Genomic DNA, 8,683 nt, shown 5'->3' with positions numbered 1-8,683 from the left:
CCCGCGTCCCCTGCATCGGCAGGCAGACTCTCAACCACTGCGCCACCAGGGAAGCCCTATTTTAGTTTTTAATAAATTTACTTATTTATTTATTTTTGGCTGCATTGGGTCTTCACTGCTGTGCATGAGCCCTCTCCAGCTGCGGCAAGCGGGGGCCACTTCTTGCCGCGGCGCGTAGGTCTCTCACTGTGGTAGCTTCCCTTGTTGTGGAGCATGGACTCTAGGCGCGCGGGCCTCAGCCGCTGTGGTGCACAGGCCTAGCTGCTCCGTGGCATGTGGGATCCCCCCGGACCAGGGCTCGAACCCGTGTCCCCTGCATTGGCAGGTGGACTCCCAACCAGTGCACCACCAGGGAAGTCCCTTTTATACAATTTTAAAGGTTACTTTCCATTTACAGTTATTACAAAATATTGGCTATATTCCCCTAAATATATGGAACACTTCGCAAATTTGCATGTCATCTTTGTGCAGAGGCCGTGCTAATCTCTGTATCGTTTCAGTTTTCATATATGTGCTACCAGAGCGAGCACGAGTCGTCCCTGAGTCTTGTCTTTGCCTCACACCCCAAGCTTCAAAACATGCTCCCGGGATGACCACCTCTCACTTCCTCCCCAGCCACTGTCACCCTTCTGCGGGACCCTGACTGCACAGCCCTCAGCGGCTCTCCTGACCCCTCCTGTCTGCCTCTCTCCACACAGCAGAGCTTAAGTCGAACCAGCCAGCCCTCTGGGCGCTGACAGTCAAACCCAGGGTCCTCACCTGGCTCCACGGCCCCTCAGCCAGCATCTGACCTCCTGGGCATTGTTCAGACTCTCAGGCTTGTGCCTGCCTGGGCCCTGGTGCCTGCCTCTTTCTGTCTGGCATGCTTGCTCTCTGCTTAGGCTCTGCTCAGACATCAGCCCTTCAGAGAGACTGTCCCTTGCCACCCTGTTGGAAGCAGGACCATCTATCACTCTGCTCCCTGTTGTTCCTCACAACACTTGTCATCGCCTGACACTGGGGGAGGGTCGTCTGTTGCTGCCCCTCCCCAGCAGAAGGTGTGCTCCAGGAGGACAGGGGCTGAGTCCCCAGGGCCTAGAGAAGCGCCTGGCACACAGCAGGCACCCACACACGTGTCACATAAACAGTTAAGTAAGAGAACGTTTAGACGTACGTAACCATAAGCAAAAATACAATCAAAGCAGAATAATGAAGAAGACTGGCAGAGGAACTGAGCTGCCTAAAGACGGTGTCTGCAAATGACATTCAGTCACACACCCTGGAAGAGAAGCCACTGTTAGGATATCACCAGAAAAGCCCTGCCCGACATACAAACTTGGTTTCCTGGGACTTACGGTTAACCAGTGGGTTGTAAAGGAACAGCTTCCCAAGGTGAATTGTGGCTCATATAGACAGAGGAGCACGTATGGAAGTGTCTACCTACCCCAGAGGCAGGGGCCCAGGCAGGTGTTAGGACCCGCTCCAGGGAGAAGCCCAATGACAGACACACATGTAGATCAGGACCGGTGATGTGAATGTGCAAACAGACGCAAAACTGGGCTTTCTGGGTGGAGGGGCTGAACTGTGTCTCCCCCTATATTAACGTGGTGAAGCCCTGACTCCTCAGCACCTCAGAATGTGACTGGCTATATTTGGAGACAGGACCTTGAAAGAGATGATCAGGTTAAAACTAAAAGAAAAATGTGGCCATTAGGGTGGGTCCTAATCCAATCTGACTGGTATTCTTTTGAGAAGAGGAAATTTGTTCACTCAAAGAGACAAAGAGATGTGTGTGCAGAGAGCCATCCACTTACCAAGGAGAGGCCTCAGAAGAAACCCACCCTGCTCAGCTTGACCTGGAACTTCCAGCCTCCAGAGCTGTGAGAAAATAAACTTCTGTTGTTTAAACCATCCAGTCTGTGGTACTTTGTTGTAACAGCCTGAGCAGATTAACACAAACACTCACTGGACAGGTTCATTTGCTTGTGTGTAGACAAGAATTACTTTTGCATTGTTGTCAGTTGTCAAAATAACTTCTGTCAGTGAAAAAATTAACCAGCAGTCAATCTAAGAAACAGATGGAAAATTTTATTTGAACCAACCTGAGGATTATAACCTGGGAGACAGTCTTTCGCAAAGTTCTGAGGACTGTTCTGTCTGTTAGAGGTCAAAGCACACTTATGTAAGATTTTTTGAGAAAAAGGGTTATATGTCAATGGACATATTGACAGTTTACACAATTCAGATCTGCAAGTTCAAAGTGAGTAGTGGGTCATCGTGACCCCTTACGGGATTGCGAAGGAACCTTATCTCCTGAGAAGTTAAGAATGTGGTGGGTCATTTCGACCTTTACAAGATTAAAAAGGAATGTTATCTACTAAGGAGGTCCGGTTAATGCAAATGCACGATGCACACTATGGGGGAGACAGGAAACCCAAACAGGCAGAGAAAAGTTTTATGTTTAAATTTTTCTGGTCTTTTGCCATAAAATATGAATTTTATTTCATCAATTTCCCCCTTTTGATCATTAATCTTTTTTTTTTTTTTTTTTGTGGTACGCGGGGCCTCTCACTGTTGTGGCCTCTCCCGTTGCGGAGCACAGGCTCCGGACGCGCAGGCTCAGCGGCCATGGCTCACGGGCCCAGTCGCTCCGCGGCACGCGGGATCCTCCCGGACCGGAGCACGAACCCGTGTCCCCTGCATCGGCAGGCGGACCCTCAACCACTGTGCCACCAGGGAAGCCCTGATCATTAATCTTTTGATAGAAAACATTAGGTGGTCAAATATTTGGTCCCTCAATATCAGGGTGGCTGCTTACCTGCCCTGAGTCCATCATGTCCCTCAATGTTGGGTCTTAGTAAACCCAGTTCTTTCTATCCCTTTAGGGGTTGCACTAGTAAGATATTTGGCAAAAGGACTAATGGTGAATTCCAATTTGTCCAATAGGATTTATGCCAATTTTACCTTTCATGTGCACTGTTCATGTTCATTAATTTATAGGTAACTATAGGTGTGAGCAATAATTTCAGGTTGTTTAGATATAATCTTAACAGAAGTAGGTGATACACAGACCGAAAGGCAAGAAACTATCACTTTACTTTTTAAAAATATTTATTTATTTTTTTATTTAGCCTGCTCCGGGTCTTAGTTGTGGCATGCAGACTTCTTAGTTGCAGCATGCAAATTCTCAGTTGCGGCATGCATGAGGGATCTAATTCCCTGACCAGGGATCAAACCCGGGCCCCTTGCATTGGGAGCCCTGAGTCTTAGCTACTGGACCACCAGGGAAGTCCCAAGAAACTATCACTTTCTATGTTATACAAACTGTAATCAAAATTGACAATAACAGTAACAATGTCATTAGTAAAGGTTTAAGCAAAGATCCTGCTAAACCACACCCTTTTCCCAGTATCTCCCCTAAATTGGAAAGAGGATTCTTCAGAGCTGAAATCTGATTCTTCATATGTATCTTAAGATGAATTATGTTAGAAGACTCATCGGGTATAAAAACCCAATATTCAGTATGTGTCATAACACAAGTTCCCCCTTGGAAAGCAGTTAGAGAATATTTAGGGCTATACGATTCTGCAGGACTGATTTTCTCATCATGAAGACATCTGAATCAAGCAAGCTAATGGCTTGATTACTACCATTCAAAGCCTGCTGAGTAAATTTTGTTAAAGCCTCTGTGGTTAATGTTATATTCTATTCCAAGTGAAGGAACAAATATTGCCACCAAATGGTCATACCATTGGAAAATTGATCAAACCCGGTGTGCTCACATTATAGGCAGATTGGCAGGGACTGTCTCCAAAGCTACCCACAGGTGACCTTGAGCCAAAGGGAGAAATACATTTGGTTCATAAGCAAAAGTGTGAACAATTATCAAAGTTACTGGTATACAAGCCTGGTCTTGTATACCATCTTGGGCCAGGCGTCTACTTTAGATGTTTCTTGTCTCCTCATCCTGGTCTGGTAGTGCTGGTCTTAAGTTAGTTGAGGTAGGGTGTCAGAAACAGGAGTTGCAGTCAATTCAAGAGAGGAGGACTGTTAGGTCCCTTCCAACCTGGCTGTAAAGAATCCTTTATCTGATGCCTTTTCCAGTACGCATAATCTCCTGATCGAACTTCATGGGGCATCCGATCTTCATCCAAAGATAGATTATTGTGATAAGATTCAGAAACAAACTTAGAATGTCCTTTTAATATAATTCAGTTAAACTTTACGGTAATGTAACATAGCAACAAGGAGCCATCTGGGAAGTGATTCTTAGGTAGTAAATACAAAACAAAAGCAAAAACACCCTTAAAGACAACAACACTGGAACTTTATGTTCACTGAAATGTAATATTTTTCTCTCTAAAGTTACCCTCATTTCTACCAATGATATAGCCAAATTAAGACGAATTAATTTGCAAAATAAGTCTGGTTTCAATAAACTTGGCCTGATTATTTCCATAAGTGTAATTGGTCATACGGGTTCTTACAGTATGGCTGTGCTGGAACTTTTTATAAAGAATCTCAAATTGAACTTTTAAAAGACCTCTCTGCGCTTCCCTGGTGGTGCAGTGGTTGAGAGTCCGCCTGCTGATGCAGGGGACACGGGTTCGTGCCCCGGTCCGGGAAGATCCCACATGCCACGGAGCGGCTGGGCCCGCGAGCCATGGCTGCTGAGCCTGCGTGTTCAGAGCCTGTGCTCCGCAACGGGAGAGGCCACGGCGGTGAGAGGCCCACGTACCGAAAAAATAAATAAATAAATAAATAAAAATAAAAGACTTCTCAAGGCCAGGAAAGCCATGCCAAGGTCTTGTCATCAGATTCTGCCTGTAATATCTATAGATTTGAGTGGATTCCTTTCTTCTAGAGGTCCCCCAAATATCTTGAGATTCTTGCACCTGTCAGGAGGTGGCCTTCCTTGTTCACCTGGAAAGGCTGCTGGTAACTTAAGAGTTTCCAGTTTCTGGAGGGATCAGGTAGAGAGCAAAGATAAATGTTTCAGTTCTAATTACAAAGGTATAATTTACCAAATTTAAGTCATAAGTAGCTTAAGGGGAAGGGTTTCCTTATATCTGGAAAACACAGATTAAAAACCAGTAACATTCCAGACAAAAGCCCAAAAAATTATAACCATACTTATCAGGTTGCTCAGTCTATGTGACTAATCCTTAATCTTCTTTGAACAGCTTTATGAAGTCACCAGGTTAAAGAATTCTTTAATTTCTTACCCAGCTCAGCAGTATGACCTGAAAGTGATCAGAAACCTGTACTTGTCCAAAAGTCCTTTATATGAATCTTCTGGAAGATGGAGCATTTTTGCAAAAGCATCTGAGTAAAACGATAACTATCTATAAATGACAAAAGACTTTAAAAGGCAGGGTTAAAGGTCTGATTACAATGCAGTTGACAAACTCGGTTACTGCTGTGACATACAACATTTTAAGATGTTAACTAGAATTATAATTGATAACATTTTATCAGGATATACCCGATTTTTAGGAGTTCCATATAATTTCTGTTTTTAAACATAAATTTATTTATTATTTATTTATGTTTCGGCTGTGCCGGGTCTTCGTTGCTGCACGTGGGCTTTCTCTAGTTGCGGCGAGCGGGGGCTGCTCTTCGTTGTGGTGTGCGGGCTTCTCACTGGGTTGGCTTGTCTTTGTTTAGGAGCACAGGGTCTAGGTGTGTGGGCTTCAGTAGTTGTGGCACGCAGGCTCAGTAGCTGTGGCTCGCGGTCTCTAGAGCACAGGCTCAGTAGTTGTGGCACACGGGCTTAGTTGCTCCGCGGCATGTGGGATCTTCCCGGACCAGGGCTCGAACCTGTGTCCCCTGCGTTGTCAGGCAGATTCTTAACCCCTGCTCCACCGGGGACGTCCCTGTATAATTTCTAGACTATCTATTTTAATAAAATCTACCCATACAATATAACCTAAGAAGGTTTAACACTCATTTGATGATGCTTCCCTTGTAATTTAACATACCAAATAAGCCTAATTAGTTTAATAAGCTTCTTTGATAAGAAGAGCAAACAATTCTCTTGAGATGTTCTGGGGGCCTTTGGGAAACCTCAAAGTTAGTCAGAGGTCAGACAAACTTCAATTAGAATTTTTGATCTTTTGTCAAAAATATCAAAAAGGCTTTAAAAACCCTTGGTCAAATAGGATCATAGGTCTCTGTGAAACAATACTTATTCACTTAACCAAGTGACAATAAAAGATTTCAAAGGCACATACATAAAGTTACAATAGATTAATTAAAAGGTAAAGGAACCTTACAATCTGTTATCAAAAGCAGATTCATATTCTAAGAAAACTTTGTTCTCTTAACAAAGAGAAAATCAAACTCCATTTTTGTGCCAGCCTTTTTTTTTTTTTCTTTTTCTCGCTGCACAGCTTGCGGGGTCTTACTTCCCCAACCGGGGATTGAACCCGCGGCCCCGGCAGTGAGAGTGCCGAGTCCTAACCACTGAACTGCCAGGGAATTCCCACCAGCTTATTATTATTACTTTTTTTTTGCGGTACGCGGGCCTGTCACTGTTATGGCCTCTCCCGTTGCGGAGCACAGGCTCCGGACGCGCAGGCTCAGCGGCTATGGCTCACGGGCCCAGCCGCTCCGCGGCATGTGGGATCCTCCCGGACCGGGGCACGAAACCCATGTCCCCTGCATCGGCAGGCGGACTCCCAACCACTGCGCCACCAGGGAAGTCCCCACCAGCTTATTTTTAATAACAAAATTCATTTACTCAAATTCAATCTAAATCTTAGTCCTGACCACCGTAGAATTCCTTTATTTTTTTTATTTTAAAAAATTAATTAATTAATTATTTGGCTGCATCTGGTCTTAGTTGCGGCACACAGGATCTTTGTTGTGGCATGCAGGATCTTTTGTTGCGATGCGCGGGTTCATCACTGCGGTGCGTGGGCTCCTCTCTAGTCGTGGTGCGGGGGCTCCAGAGCGCACGGTCTTAGTTGCTCTGCGGCATGTGGGATCTTATTTCCCCGACCAGCGATTGAACCTGCGTACCCTGCATTGAAAGGTGGATTCTTAACCACTGGACCACCAAGGAAGTCCCTAGAATTCCGTTCTAAAGATCTTCCCCCCACCCCACCGTTAACCTTCTACAACTTTCTATATCCATATTAATTGGTGCTTTATTTTCTTTACTATTTAGAAATAGCCAGCTTTAGGACAAAATTACTTTCTTTTCCCTTACAAAAACACATTTCCATTTCTTTTTCCTTGCATACAGTAGTGTTTTTCTTATTAATTTTTAATTATATATTTTAATTAAAAAATTTAACCTTAGTTTTAAAACCTTAAAAAACCTTAGTGAAAACCAAGAAGTTAATTATGAACTATTTATCATACCAGCATTTCCTGATTGGCAAATTTAAGAACATAGTCTAGAAACTAATTTCTTTCCTCAGTGGGATACAAGACCTGTCCAATGAACAAAATATCTTTAGTTTTTCTCTAATAAAAAGACAAAAGGGCTTCCCTGGTGGGGCAAGTGTAAAGGATCCACCTGCCAATGCAGGGGACACGGGTTCGCGCCCTGGTCTGGAAAGATCCCACATGCCACGGAGCAACTAAGGCCGTGCGTCACAACTACTGAGCCTGCGCTCCAGAGCCCACGAGCCACAACTACTGAAGCCCGTGCTCCTAGAGCCCGTGCTCCGCAACAAGAGAAGCCACCGCAATGAGAAGCCCACCCACCGCAATGAAGAGTAGCCCCTGCTCGCCACAACTAGAGAAAGCCCGCGTGCAGCAATGAAGACTTAGTGCAGCCAAAAATAAAATTTAATTAGGAAAAAAAAGACAAAAGTAGGTAAACTTAGACTTCTTTAGCAATGAATGTTTCAGTATCTTATTTGGAAATGATATGGATATTCAATGAATTCCCATCATTTAACTTAATTTAGCAGTTTCAAGTTACCAAAAATCTGGAGAAACTATTTTTAAGTAGACAGTCCTAAAACATACTTATTCCTAAAGAATTCACCTAGAAACTCTTATTTACATTTAATTTACTTAAAAGTTTCATCATATCATGTTATTTTTCTTGCTGACAAATTTTGCAACAGGAATAAGATTTTTGTTTGTGAAAGAACTAAGTTTTTTAACAAAATTTATTTATTTTTGGCTGCGTTTGGTCTTTGTTTATAGAACTGCTTAATTCCCTTTAAGTCAGTTAAATAGAGCTCTTTTACTAGTTAAATTTGGCAACACCACACATCTACAACACACACATATATATAGATACAACACACAGACACAGAGACCCCATAGTTCCCATTCCAAAATTTCAGCCATGAATCAGGTACAATAGTACAAAATCCATCAGTTACATACAACACCGGGAATATAGCCAATATTTTATAATAACTGTCAATGAAAAAGCAATCAGTCGATCTAAGAAAGAAATGGAAAATTTTATTTGAGCCAAATTTGAGGACTCTAACCTGGGAAGAGCATCTCAGAAAGCTCTGAGAACTGTTCTGCCCATTAGAAGTCAAGGCACAGTTCTATAATTTTTTTGAGACAGAACGCTGTACGTCAAATGACGTATTATTGACAGTTTACATAATCCAGATCTAAGCGTCATCCTGGTGAGTCATGTGACCCCTTACAAGATCAAGAAGGAACGTTACCATTTGAGGAGTTGTCTTGTCGATGCTAGGAGAAAGGTCCTCTTCCTGGTTGA

This window comes from Lipotes vexillifer, unplaced genomic scaffold, assembly GCF_000442215.2.
Source record: "Lipotes vexillifer unplaced genomic scaffold, Lipotes_vexillifer_v1.1 scaffold584, whole genome shotgun sequence".
NCBI lineage: Eukaryota > Metazoa > Chordata > Mammalia > Artiodactyla > Lipotidae > Lipotes > Lipotes vexillifer.
This window is presented reverse-complemented; position numbering follows the sequence as displayed.